At 31.8% G+C, this 14,352-nt stretch overlaps 1 protein-coding gene and 1 long non-coding RNA gene across 3 annotated transcripts in view; one reads left to right on the top strand and one right to left on the bottom strand.

Annotated features, from left to right (window-relative positions):
* The window catches only part of LOC123705159 (coiled-coil domain-containing protein AGAP005037), a 162,585-nt gene that overhangs the window by 62,154 nt on the left and 86,079 nt on the right, over window positions 1-14,352 (top strand). The window lies entirely within an intron of this gene.
* Window positions 1-14,352, bottom strand: part of LOC123705164 — a 58,018-nt gene that overhangs the window by 42,976 nt on the left and 690 nt on the right. The window contains exon 2 of the long non-coding RNA XR_006753265.1: window positions 7,187-7,277. This is a non-coding gene — a long non-coding RNA (uncharacterized LOC123705164). The remainder of the gene's footprint in view (window positions 1-7,186; window positions 7,278-14,352) is intronic.

The following is a 14,352-nucleotide window of genomic DNA, read 5'->3' on the forward strand; positions in this document are numbered from 1 at the left end:
CTCTACATGATATCTGATAACTTTTTGACAGTGCGAGTCATATGGGCTCGTCTTGGCAACATTTTACATGAAAATGTTTTTGGTGGGATTTCATTTCTTTTTGTAAGTTGTTAGTAACAAAATTTTTTTTTATTTTTTTCTTCTTTTTTTGGGGTGTATTTCTTGCACATCAGAGACGCCTTTTTTATAGCTCACTCTCTTGTCAAGGACAACTTTTTTTTAATTTTAGCTACTGTGTGGTACCGTAAGAGGCAGGAGACGTTTGCAACACTTCTATTCATTCATATTTATATTATCTGATCTGAAGTACTTATGTGTCTCAATATACCTATGTCGAATACATTTTTAATTTTTTTTAACAAGAAGTACCTATACATATATATTATATATCTAGGGGAACCAAGTTTTAGACTATTAGATTAGACCTCTAGCGTCATCAAAATTCAATTTAAAATTACAGGTTTGATACAAACTCCCATCCCCTAGTTTAAGGGGTTGGGGGATGAAAGTTACAAGTTTTATAATTTTTTTGTTGTTTGTGTGCTAATACTAGCTTACATACAAAATTTCAGCTTTCTAGGACATTAGGAAATACCTTAAGAATTTTGATGATCATCAGTGAGTCAGTGACGAAATTAGCGTTTTTTAGATATAAATAAAATCTGAAGTATAAAAGCTAATGTAATTAAAACTTAATATGTTCAATAAGTCCGCTATTGACAATATATCCCGAAAATTTTGTTGATCTAGCATAATCCAAACCCAAGTTATGAGGGTTCAAAAAAACGTCGAAGCGCTTCGAGAAAAGGTAGGTAGTGCCCGTGCGCTTCGCTTTCGCTTGGCTCGTCTTTCGTCTTGGCGGGGGCACTACCGTGCCCCCAGATTTATTATAGAAGATCTTAGAAATCAGGTATTAATTAGAAAGTCGGGATTTAGTCTATAAAAAGAAAAAACTTCGTGGTTGCACTTTTGCCACGATAGCCAGCAAGAAACTCTGCAACTCTTCTTTATCTGTAGAACTTGCTCTTTTCAAATAATTTAATATCTATTCCAATTAAAATTTCTTTAGATATAATTTTCAAATAGAGCTTAGTTGGCTTTACCTTTACATAGGAATTGAAAGAGAGACTAAGTTGATTCAAGCTAAAATATACATACCTAAGTACATATCTTACAGGAATATGGACAGGAATATATATATTTATTCATTCTAAAATATCGTTCATACTCAAACATATTATATAGCTTTCTGCATTTTTATTTTATTCAAATCAACTTAAATATTTATAAATTCAACTAGATTTTTTAAAGAAGCGCTTTTGAAAGGCAGATTCCATAGAGAAGAGCCCGCATGAAACTGTAGTTGCTTTTTTAAAATCATATAAATTTTACATAATTGTATTTATTTAATCCATGTTATAAAGCATACGTTTTGTTAATTGTATGTTATTATAAACATCATACTTATAATATTTAACATTATGCAAGCTATTACGCTATAAATTTCAATTAACATTTGAATGGAGTGCTGGAGTGCGCGTTAGAGAGCTAATCGAGGTAATCACATTTACATCATTTTAATTAACTATTGCGGTTGCTGAATGATGCATTTCTGGTTCATTTTCAGGTCGATGCAATTTCAATTATTCCAATTTAATTAAGGGCTGTTTCTGTATAAGTACATAATCCTGCACTAACGATGTTCGTTGGGAACGAGTCTGATATAATAACCATTCTTAGAGAGGACTTAGTAACCCATAGCAACGATACGTACCACTCTATAAAATATAAAACGAAAACAAGTGTTCTCAGAAAAGATATTACAATAATAATTGGCCTCTTATTGTTAGCGATTAATTCTTAGAATTTGTTAAGCCCACGATTTTCTGTTTACATGTTATTAAAAATATGTTTAATCATTAGACGCGGAACATGCAATTAAAATGTAACAGACCAAAGCTACACGGTAACTAGAACACTATCAATCTGCGCGCATCAGCTTCCCTGTTTCGATAAATGCGATTCAACTGCTGGCACTAAACGGTGGTGTGGTCAGATTAATCCCACAAGCCGATTAGCTTCAGATTTCTCACGTTATACTTCGATTATTCGAAACAGACTGACGTAACCTACATATTTTATATTGTTCTCGATATATGATGGTTTCTCAATAAAAAAAATTAATACCAAGAAATGCGGCGCTCATGGTTTTATATAATACGATTTTTTATTATTCAATTGTGAACGTGGGCGAATGGGAAAAAGTTCGTAAGAAAATGGAAATTCTGAAATTCTGGAAAAATGTTCATATTTTAATTGAATTTCCAAGTGAAGCTCGACTAGCTGGATTTCAATCACAATGTGTGCCAGATAAAATCTATGGAAATAAGATCCAATCTGGAAACCTAATACGATCTATTTAGTTTCATTTAAAAATTAATTTCGTTTTATAAATTCTCTATTCAATTTTATTTAGATAATGAGAGCTCTGTTTATCCCGAAAATATTCAATACTAAAAATAAACAATTTGTTTGAAGGGATTTAACCGGTTCATTTTGCGTGGGAAGATATTATTTTTTATAACATCTAGTTTTCAGGGATCTAATAATCGTGGGCGGCGCGCCCACAGAATCTTAATAAGTTGCTTGTTAATTTGGAGATATGTCTTATTAAATTGAGCTATTGTATAAAAATGATGTTTCCAAATATTCGCCATTAATTTCTATATTACTAAACATTTTGAGGAAAATATTTCAAGTTGATTAATTTCGTGTTTTTCGTTTTATTCTTAAAGAAGAAAGGAATAAATAAAGAAGGTAGCGCTGGTATAAACATTGATCAAAAAGTTTATAAGTAATCATAAAGTTTACGGTAATACTTCAAACGGGCGTATAACAAAACATTAACTACAATTCCACGCGGTTTTCGTTCTGGGTCAAGTGGTATTCGTTAACGTTTTTCCGATTAAAACCATTAACGCTAAGCTATTTTGAGCGTGGAGTGTTTGGTCTTGTGTAAACTACTTATTTGGCTTCGTTAGTCATTCTGTTTTATATGTACATTTTGTTATATATATCATCATGATATATATCATATCATGTTTAGGCTTTATACGTACATGTATTTAGTGCTAGGTATGTATCAATGTTTTTGCATTAAGATTGAGGTTATACAATTTGTACATTAGCTGGTTACAATTATTGATAAGATGGCTCTGCGAAATTGTTAAATTATACCTAAAATACAGTTGTTATTAATTCATAGAATAAACGTCGAAAGTGTCTTTTAAGCATAAGTAAAACAAGTCAACAGTAAATTTCGTAAAGCAATAAAAAATCAATATGAGAATTGAGAACAATTGATTAACCATTTAATTAAATTAAATGAGGAAATACAATTTTAAAGTTATGTACTCATACATTTACATAATTTACCATATGTGTATATAGAATATTTTTTGCTCTACGAAATTAGTTAGTTTTCTTTGACATATATTGATATTTGACATATATAGACTGAATTGATTTAGGGCCGATTTTTCAATCCTTGGATAAAACTTACCCGTCCAATAAAGTATTACACTATAATATTAAAACGTCACGTAAACTGTAAAATACGGGCAATAAGAATACATTTTTGAAATGGTAGTTTAATACGTTATTCGACGAATAAATTTTATCCACGAATTGAAAAATCAGCCCTTAATTCATAAAAGAATGGAGCCACTAAATACAAGTAGTTATTTCGAACTATTTCTACATAATAATCTTTTGTTTAGTTTATAATATATTCATATTTTGTTTTATTATTTAGTGTTTCGAATATATTTTATTTTATTATTTATGTACACAATATATATATATTTGCCAAAGCTATGTGCGAACGTAAACAAAATACATTCATGGGCTTACTTAGAGAGTAGCAAAGAAGGAAAACATTATTATAAAAAGGTCTTTGTGATATTGTATTTTGCGAATTTATTGTGAAAAATATTTCTTTGGTATTTCTCATTAGGTATATATGAAAAGAAAAGAGAAATGTGAAAATCTTATGAAAAATATGGAATATTATTGAATGTGAAACTAGGTACACATATAATAACACAAACAACGTTGTGTTATTTTCAGTACTGGCGTGGCTTCGCGTTACCAATTACCATATTTTCCTTTGAATAAACTTCTACATTGTTAGAGTTCTAGGGAGTAATGAATTTTCGCACGAACTCATTTTTACATCGTTATTTAATGTACGTTTTCCCACTTAAAACTTCTTCTGAATGTTAACATGTTTTTCATAATATTGAAACATTGAAAAACCATTTGATGAAGTATGATTTTCTATATGGGGAGGATGATCATCAATTAATATACAAAATCGGTGGATGTTAATTATGTAAAGGATGCTACACTAGTAGTAATTAATTTTAGCATACTTACAGAGAGGCTGTTACCACTAACGACCTAGCTTAATGATATAGGGTGCGATAAACCCGCATATTCCGCTGTATACAATCTAGACTAGTAACTTCAATTAAAGTCACATATTTCTACGACCTTTTACGTTATCAAAAAAACATAGACTTGTGATTTAAAGTGCTTTTAAATCTTAAAAAAAAGTGGAATATATGGTGTTAGAACGGATATTAGAAAAATGTACCCTCATCTATTAATAAGATTAAAGACTGATTTCAATGTTATGAATTTATGAAAACCACTTTTGCCCAATACACAGTAAACACTACATGTAGCTGTTAATACAATGTACAATTGGTATATTTACATACAATATGTTAATAACGTAATATTTTGTTATAATTGTTGGAATAGAACAGACTTCTAAAAGCTGAATGAATTTGTTCTCACAAACGAAATGGCTTTGAAAGGCAAACTCGTATGCGGTATACGCGCGTAACTGCAACCGCTTAGCGAACTCAAACATAACTTTTACTAACTTTTCAAACCAGACATGTGATTCAATTTGTCCGCAATATTTCGTAGAAAAGTTTAACAAACTATGCAGTAAGCCATTTTAGGATGTTTATTATGTATCTATGTGAATAATGGAATAATAATTTATATGATGAAAATACCATAATATATCTCGGATGATTGGCTTGGAATATCCTATACGTCTCAATTAATAGTTTCCACTTCGTTATTTACTGATAAATAATACCCTATTTGCTTTTGGAAAATCATAGGGAGATTTACGCATGATATTCCCTCTACTCCATTCTCTAATTACGTTTTATTTTATTTATTAGTTATGTTGATTATAAAATAATGGTATATATTAATTAATTCCAAAATTATATATTTTAATATTTTCCTACGTATACAGTTCTAGGTTTTCTTTAATAAGATGTGACGATTTTTTCTTATTTTTTAAAAGCCCTGGAATATTTTTCGATAGAAGGTTTTTATAGAATTTACCAACGCGAAATATTTGCTTTTTTTCGTTGAACGAATGTTTGTTTTTTAAAATGGTAAAACTGACATGTATGCATGGAATGTAGGTTCGGTTAAAATAAAATATTTTTTCTATTTACCCGGTTTGGTATTTATTCCTTTTTATTTCATTCAGAATTTGAAAACAGAATATTAATATGTTTTGTATTTTAAGTATTATTAAACTTTACTATAAATGTTTATTATAATATTATTTAAAAATGGATTGATAAATGATTTTAATTTAGTAATATTTTTCATGACCATTAAAAATATGACTTTTATTTACCACCGCGCCTAGATCAGTCACGAATAACAATAATAATATAGCACCAATCACCATTCACCACTACAACAAACTTTTATGTATTTCTATAATAAAAATATTAAAATAAGTAATCTATACATTTATAGGTATGTGAGGCAAAAACTTTGTAGACGTTCTAAGAAAAGTGCGTGGATGGAGGAGTATGAAGGGACGGAGGGTGATTGGGCATTTTGTTCTAGCATTTGACCATAGCGTACACACACATATTTATGCACAGATATTGCTTAACTATCTCTGCAACACACACACACACATACTGCATACATAATTCATTCTGCTCGATCAAAGTCTTTTATTAGGTATGTTTGTATATAGAATGTTATACTGATACTAAAATAATGTTGACTTTGTGTCTAATTAAAGAGTAAGCAATTTTAAATCTATACTTAATATTTAAAAAGCTGAAGAGTTTGTTTGTTTGAACGCGCTAATGGTCTATATATAACAGGAACTACTGGTCCGATTTGAAAAATTCTTTCGGTGTTAGATAGCTCATATATCGAGTTATAGTATAATCACGCTAAGACCAACAGGAGCGAAGCAATGCGGATGAAACCGCGGAAATCAGCTAGTGTTTAATATATCTATGAAAATAAATACTTTAAAATATGAAGAATGTAAAATAAGGCCGAGTTCAATAAATCAGTAACACATTTGGTTCTTGTATGAAGCCTTTCAAGAACGGGGTCAAATATGTTCAATGACCTTTTGGCTTTGACAAATAAGTGTATTTTAGGATTAGATTTAATATTAACATAAAAAATATATTAAAAGTAATTAAAAACTAAAATTCTTTAGTTTTGGAAAAAAAATTCACTTAGAAAAAAATATGCTCAAAAAAAGGTATTAAACTCTAAGTTAAAACTATACGGTTATTGGAACTAAGTTTGTGAATACACATTTAGTTTTTCGAATTTAAAATAGGTAATTTAATATTAAATTGAACAATATAGTTATTCAATATTGTTACTAATATCTAGGTGTAAGTAATAGTTGTCCACAACTATTAACCACATATGCATTGCAATGCATAAAATATATATTATAAAACCTTATTAAACGGGAAGAAATGACTATAGTAGAAAATAACAAAATATGCCTCAACCGCTATCTCGTCGTAGACAGAGAGCTCCCTCTACGGTTCTCGTAGACAATTCGATGAAGCTTCTACGCGAAAAGCTGTGATAAAGCAGAAATGAGTACATACATTGACAAAATAATAATAACACGTAATCTCTACTTGAAACGAACGACATTTATATACGTACACGTGATGCACCGTTGTATAATAAATATAAATTAAAATTTCTTCAGAGATGCGATGTTGATGCTGGCAACAGGTTGATAGACTAAAGAGATGTTAATGCGAGCGCCATCTATTGGTGGTTGCAAATAACTGGTTGTACTTACGTTAGATTTTCATGGCGCTTCCGTGTGGCGACTGTAGCGCCATAGAGCAGGCTTTTCAGCTGAACCGCTGCAGGCTTTGTAGTTCTGCTATCTGCGTATAGAGAGCAGCACTTTAATTTACCCTCTCCAGTACGCAAATCATAAAATTATTTCGGACCCATTGGTATCATGTGCCATGGTAAATAAAAGATTAGATCACACAATTCCTCGACATGTTATAAAACGTGCATCGCGATATGACAGTCCTATAACTGCCCTATTAGTAGTTATATTTTGCTTAGAAAATAGAATTGAGAAGACATATTACCACTTCTTTAATTGCCTATTTATCAGTTTAGATACACATCTAAAGAAAAACTTTGAAAATTCAAAATCAAATAGGCAATCCTTCAGGGTATAATGCATATGGTCGCGGAAGAATACCAACCAATACCCGCGGCCCCATCATTAAAGCGGCTCGACGGAACACAGTGGGGTTTTAGTCGGTAGGAATCCGACATAACCCACGGCTTCTTCCCCGGGGGCAGTGGGTATCTTTGGAAGATTTCCCCACTATAAAAAAAAGGGTATAATGCATATAAGCTTCTCTACTTAAGTTGACTTGTAGTCTCGTTAAATGGCCTAGCATGTACCTATGAATTTGTTTAGAAACTTTTTTCTACTTTAACTTTTACCAAATATAATGTTAATTCGCGTGTATCGAGGAATTCTATGATTTGACCAATTAATTTGTGAACTAATTATGGCGCAGTCATTATTCTACTCGTTATCATTGTATTGTCTTTAAAGCATAAATTAAATTGACGTACAATAAATAACTAGAATGTGACTGTAGTCTAGTCAAGTTCATCACGCTCAAAAATAAATTGTATGAAGCAAAACTGTATCAGTCTGTCTGTCTAACTGTCTAATGGCATAGTTATAACATGTAAGCATGAGATTTATAAAAATGGACTGTAAACTTTATAATCATGAAATTAGGTACTAATATGAATTTTTTTAAATGCCACTCGAGTATTTTTCGACGAGAAACAGTCTAATTGGTCTAGTTGTTTATAGTTCGTCATCTAGGTATATAAAATCATGCGAAATTCTAATAAACAGTTCAAACAAACAACTTGATTTTGATATAAACTCATGCATACATTTCTACATAATAAATTAAATAAATAATAAGTTTTAAATTGATCTAAGCCAAAATCCATACTAATATTATAAATGCGAAAGTAACTCTGTCTGTCTGTCTGTCTGTTACTCAATCACGCCTAAACTACTGAACCAATTTGCATGAAATTTGGTATGGAGATATTTTGATACCCGAGAAAGGACATAGGCTACCTTTTATTGCGAAATATGTAGATACCACGGGCGAAGCCGGGGCGGACCACTAGTCTTCTATAAAAATGTCTGAGGTGTGTATGGGTTTGAAACGAAGTTCCTGTCGTGAAATAAGTTTTATATATAATTAAATAAATTAACAACATTTATGAGTTAAATGATAAATCAAATAAGTGCTAAGTAATACATTTTTGCTATACCTATAGTGTGTAGCTCGTGCGTGCTCTCCCAGCGCTTCGCACTGTAGCACAAGTGTCGTGAAAATTTTCTATGATTGCCCTTACCGCGCGATGAGGAACTTCGTTCCAAAATTTTCAGGCATAAAACCTTTAATGTTGTTCACTTTTTTATCACTAAATACTAACTCATTTTTTTCGGCTAACATTCTAGGAACTTTCCTAGCGTACATCTCTTCTTGAGCTTCTAATTTTACGAAAACATTATTAAGTCGCACGTCCGTTATTATTTACGATTTTAGTGAAATGTTTGCCATCAATCGTCGTCAAATTTTGAGTACCTAACTTTAAAAAATGTAGCCAGTATTTTTTAAATCTTCACGTTCCTCTTCCTGAATAGCATAAAATATAGTCTGCATATAGTTCGCGATATTGTTTCAATTATTTTTCTGCGAAGCGGTTTTTTAGGTCATTTTAAGTTTTTGTTGTTGCACTGATGTATAACTGATGTATAAAAATAATATGATTTATAAATTCATTTATATCGCCCAAAACTTCATTTTCCAATATCACCCCACTACGATACCACATAATACATAATAGTAGCTAATGACGTTACAGTAACAATTACCTAATACTACTGTTGGGCATTGTTATTGGCAACAAAAAATTGGTTCTCAATTCGTAGCTTAGAGCGTAACGTACGCATTTATCACTTAATTTATTTAATTGTCCCCAAAGTAAAAATAAATAGGTACACGACAAGAGAAATATTGGCAAAAAAGTACATTCACAATGTGTTTGTAATGGCGCAAACGCCATCTATGAGAATTTCTCGTTAACTGTTTACAACGTTGCGCCTGTGTCAAAGTGGTCAAAGCCCAGAACTTGGTGGTTTGAACTTTGAAGTATGTAACGTAGGTGGCGCTGTAACTAGAAAGTATGAAACTGTAAATCTTTAAAAATAAAAACGAGTCGCCAAATGTGCTGCCGAGAATAGCACTACTAATCAGCCAAAACACAAACAAAAACTAAAAAGTAAAAAAAAATTGCAAATTTGTTATCTAAAATTCATAACCATACGTCGCTATTACTACTACTTTATATTGAAAGAACTCGCTACAAGCATAATCAGGCCAAATATCTTACTGCGGGGTAGTAAGATATTGTTTTTATTAAATAAAAAAAAAAAACACTTGAAAACTAGTAAAAACAGAAGATAACAAAGCATCTAAAACAGTTGTAAGTTGTAGTTTTTGCAAACTCTGCTACGAGAAGCCCTATTCCGCTTATAAAACGTTTAAGGCATGCCAAGTAACAAATCAAATATACTTATAAGATTCTACATATTATATAAATATACTTATATTACTAACTAATTCATAAACATATCTGGGCATTTAATCTCCTAAGAAAAAAAAATAGGTGAATCCGCACAGAGCGAGCTGCGAAGCGGCGGCACACGCGCGTTTCCCAGCCGAGTCACGTGCATACTGATTGAGCTGCTTTTCGCGGAAAATGCATCCCGGGGGTCACTCGCTCCGGTTGGCTCTGTCTATAATATCATTTATGGTGCCCGCTCTGTATGCACCCGCCTATACTTTACTGACCATTGATATAGATAAATAACGGCAGATATTGCGTATACGAATACACAATCTCTATTAGTTCAAAAAACCAGATAATAAACTGTTTGGGATATTAATGACAAAAAATAAATCATGATTAAGTATTATGTTTTTCCTACGATAAAAATTAAAAATGTTTTCTAAATAAAATAATACAATCAATTTAAGCTGTTATTTTATTTTGAAATAGAGAATATCGTGATAGATAGGGAGGCGAGGTAGCTAAATGGCGTAATTCAACGGCGTCGTCGAGACTTATCAAAATCGAAAGAGAAAATAATTTCGAAAAGAAAAGCTTCTATGGTAAAAACCATTTTAGCGGTGGGTTTGGCGTGTACGGACTTTCAAAAATGTAAAAAAAAAACAGTTACTTGGGCATTCTCGAGCGCGTCAGATATTCATACTACGTATGCCCCAAGTGCCTCTGATAACAACGGTATACTAATCTGCCGGTTTGCGTGGTGGGGCTAAGCATATAAATTCGTCAAAAATGCACAAAAAAAAATTTACTCGAGCGCGTCAGATTTTCGGAAGGGGTGTTAATTAAGCCCCAAGAAAGCTCCCCTTAAAAAAACTGACAATTACGGCATGACGATAAGTTACGATGAATTTTTGAAAATGCAGAAAAAAAAACTCATTTTGAAATACTCGAGCGCGTCAGATTTTCATAGGGAGGTTTATCTAGGTATCCTGAAAGCATATTTTCTTAATCTGATAAAAATGTTGGTGGGTTCTCTTAATCTGACCGAAAAAGGTTTGTGGGTTTCTTTTTTTTAATCATCGTTATTTCATATCAATTTTTCTTACCACCCTCAGTTTTCGAGATATACTCAAAAAACCGGGAGTTTGAGTTTTTATGATGCTTCAAGTAAAAAAAAAATTAAACTTTGGACAAAAATGAAAAGAGACCTTTTTTTGTAAAATAAAATTACCTTTTTTGTTTACTTAAACTTTTTTTTTGAAAAAGTAAAGTTCGCGACTTATATGCTGCAACGCGTTTTTCGGAAGACGAAATGGCTCTTCCAGACTTCCGGTCATGCGGAAACCGGCAGATTTTGTGTTTTTAGTAAGTTTTAGATTATATTCTTCAAAATAAAAATAAAAAAAATCGCGCTCGAGAATGCCGGGTTAACGTTTTTTTTTTACAAGTTCGCGACCCTATTACTCGGCGGCGTCAAGGACTTAAGATTTAGATTAATTAAATTTAGTCTTAAAACACTAAAATCAACCCCCAATATCTTAATCTGACGCGCTCGAGTATTTCAGACTATCGTTTTTTTTTAACTAATCTGATCGTCTATCCTAGGCGCGCGTCACTACATATAGAGCTAAATAGTGAAAAAGTTTGTTCTATTAGGTCTAAGGTATCTCCCATATCTTAAACTGCCACGCTCGAGTATTGCAGAAAATTCCCCTCTTCGCCTCCCTATCTATGAGTCATATCATTTCACATAACTTATTTTTATATATACATAACTATTTATTTTTTATTCAATTTCAAACATTCTATGCGGTGAGAATTAAAATAAATAGTTATGAATTTGGGCAATAAATGTATTATATTATGATTTTTATTATTGCTGTTTTGCTGACGCTACTTGACGAAAATTTGTTTTTCCAACGTTGCCATGGTGATTATGCTCAACTCGTCGCACAACAATGTATCGTATAATGCTATCTCGTTTCGCAACGGCAACCAAAACAGTGAATTAAAAATTCCTAAGGAAAATTCCATGTGATTTGTTTTTACAAGGCATGTACAAAATAATCCAAGAAATTCTTAGCATCGCATAGTCTCTGTCAGATATTGAATGAACCACGAAGAAGTAGTAAATAATGTTAGACAGATTGCAAATGGGCCAGAAATTTCTCAAGTAAGATAATGCCCCTTCGCATTTCTGCACGACTGGGTCTGGAAGAGATCTTCAAGACCACGATATTCAAGTTTTAGATTAGCTTGCTTCTTTAAATCAAATTCTGTTTGGTAGTACAAGGTATATTATCTGGTTTTTTGAATAGGTATTACATAGCATATATCACAACTCAGAGTTCATGAGATTTTCCGCTAAATTTTAATTTAAAGCGCGAGCGATACCTACTCCTATAAAATGGTTGCAGTATAGTCTGCCCTAATTTTTTAGAAGCCTCGGGAACATACGACCTAGATAGTCCAATCCATACCTAATGTTCAATGTACTAATTGAACACGGAACATTCGGACATGAGCAAATTTTAACCTGTACCTAATACTTATAGTATTAAGTTAAAATGTTTATTGTTTATATTTGAATTAATAACAGCTGCTATATTAAGCATTTCTATTTCACTATGAATATTCAACGATTTCGTAAATATTGTATTTATGAAATTCAGAAACATCGTAATGTTTTATAAACAGTATAGGATTAGAGGAATATTTCCATTCAAAACATAAATATTACTGATTGGGGCTTAAATTTATTACACCCACTTTCTGACCTTACAAATAATGGAAAAATAACTGCCTTTTTTATAATATTCAGTTTATAAAACATTTACTTTTAAAAACAAACGTCAATTAGAACTTAATTAATTAAAAACAAATATATATAACGACTTGGAAACTTTTAATTGGTGGGTAATTAAAGTATCGAATGAAATAGGTAATAAATATGAACTAGAATACGAATTTTTTAAATTTAAATTCATATTATAGAAATGTTAACACATGGAAAAACCGAAATTAAATTTTACCAGTGAAATCTGCATGGTTATATAGCTCTATATAGAAGTATAGACCAAAATACAGAAACACTATATTTCACAAAGGTTTTGAGTTTCATACATTGCAAGGCCTTTTGGTAAAATCCGGGCGTTATACCAAACTCCTCTAAACTATTGTACGCTGAAAGATCGAATATCTCTCTCAGGATTTATCGAACATGTGTTATGATAGAACAAATAGTTCTCGTCAAATATCATCAACAATTTTTTAACAAAAACCTTCAAACGACTTCGAGCATTAATTAACTTCGAGCATAAATTAACTCAAACCGCAATAATGTCTGCAGGACATAATGTGTTTTTTTATTAATATGAATATTTTTCCAACATTTTTCCTATAAAGCAAAAAAGGAGGTTGTTTTTGTGTGTTTTTTTGGATGATCCAAATGAGCTTCCAATCACAAACTACCGACACAGAATACATAATAGTAGCTAAACGCTACAGAACGGACACTCTCCGCCTCCCGCCAAAATTAAACACTTACCTCACCCCGCACGATCAGACATGTTATGGTACCCATTTCCCCGCAAGGACGATACCAACGACGTCTTTAGACGAAACGCAACGAAGATTGACAACATTAATCAAATTGACTTAAAGCAATTTTATTATTTTGGATTTGTGATTATCGTTTTTCGTAGAAAATGGTTAGATATTGTGCTGTTTACGGATGTATTTCATCAGAAAAACGCGAATTTTTTTTTACGCTAGTCACAAATGTGCCAACCATAAAGAGTTTACACACACATTTGCAGTCTCTACAGTGTGACTGTCAAAACTATAATTTTGTATGGAGTGTCCGGGGTGTGCTACCGATTTAGGGAAAGTTAGTTTGACGTTGTCGACTTTGTTGTTTGTTGGAAATAGAAATAGCCTCGTGCAGTACTAAAGCGATTATAAGAGAAGTCTCGTGGAATAAATAAATGTTTGATTTCGAGTATATTGCTCCTTGTCAATTATTAGTAGCGAATATAAATATTTAAGCAAAGCCACTCAGACGTGGGTATCATTACATACCTACACACCTGTGAAAAGATTTCAGTGGCGGTGCCAATTAGTTTATTTTCCATATTATTTGCGAACGTTTTCTCAATAACAAAGAAGTCTGATATTTCTAAAAATACCGTTGTATTGTTATTTTTTTTGTACTGCGTTCTTTCGTTCGTTTGAACTGAATGGCTTTTACATTAAAGTGCTCATTACGATCTTATTAATATTAAAATTACTTATACTCATTACATTACCCGGCTGAAGTAAAAT

Source organism: Colias croceus, chromosome Z (assembly GCF_905220415.1).
Source record: "Colias croceus chromosome Z, ilColCroc2.1".
Taxonomy (NCBI): domain Eukaryota; kingdom Metazoa; phylum Arthropoda; class Insecta; order Lepidoptera; family Pieridae; genus Colias; species Colias croceus.